The sequence below is a fragment of the Bison bison genome, unplaced genomic scaffold (assembly GCF_000754665.1).
Source record: "Bison bison bison isolate TAMUID 2011002044 unplaced genomic scaffold, Bison_UMD1.0 scf7180017864500, whole genome shotgun sequence".
NCBI lineage: Eukaryota > Metazoa > Chordata > Mammalia > Artiodactyla > Bovidae > Bison > Bison bison.
The window spans coordinates 2,896,906-2,897,277 of NW_011495059.1; the positions used below are offsets into that span (position 1 = coordinate 2,896,906).

Below are 372 nucleotides of genomic sequence, written 5' to 3' on the forward strand. Positions count from 1 at the left end.
GGGGCCGGGTGGGGCGGGGGACGGGGACCTCATCTCCGGCCCTGTTTGGGCCCTACCTGGGGAGCTGCCCACTGGACTCCGGGCTCCCGGAGCGCCGCTTCTACCTGAGGGCACAGGGTCAGCAGGTAAAGTGTCTCCGGCCCCGCACTCCCTAGCCACTTCCGGCTCCTCTAGGACTGGGCGAGATCCCGGTTCCGCCCCTTCCACGAGCTAAGGGCGGCCTCTGCAGGTCCCAATCCGTCTAGACTCCACCCACCAGGGAGGTCCGCCCTGCCAGATCCCCACGCCCAAGGGCGCCCTTTCACCTACAGTGTCCGGGGCGGGGCCGAGCTCCAGGCCCCGCCCCCGGATCAGTCCGCCCCGCCCCCGAGC

General features: G+C 71.5%; 1 protein-coding gene across 5 annotated transcripts in view; it reads right to left on the minus strand.

Annotated features, from left to right (window-relative positions):
• The window catches only part of LPIN3 (lipin 3), a 27,448-nt gene that overhangs the window by 19,217 nt on the left and 7,859 nt on the right, over positions 1-372 (minus strand). For 2 of the 5 annotated variants that reach the window (XM_010829145.1, XM_010829141.1), the window contains exon 1: positions 57-243. The exons of 1 other annotated variant lie outside the window; for it this stretch is intronic. The gene's annotated coding sequence lies outside the window, so the exon portion shown is untranslated. Of the gene's footprint in view, positions 1-56; positions 244-372 lie in introns of those variants that run through there. 2 more of the 5 variants (XM_010829144.1, XM_010829143.1) reach the window with 2 other exon arrangements.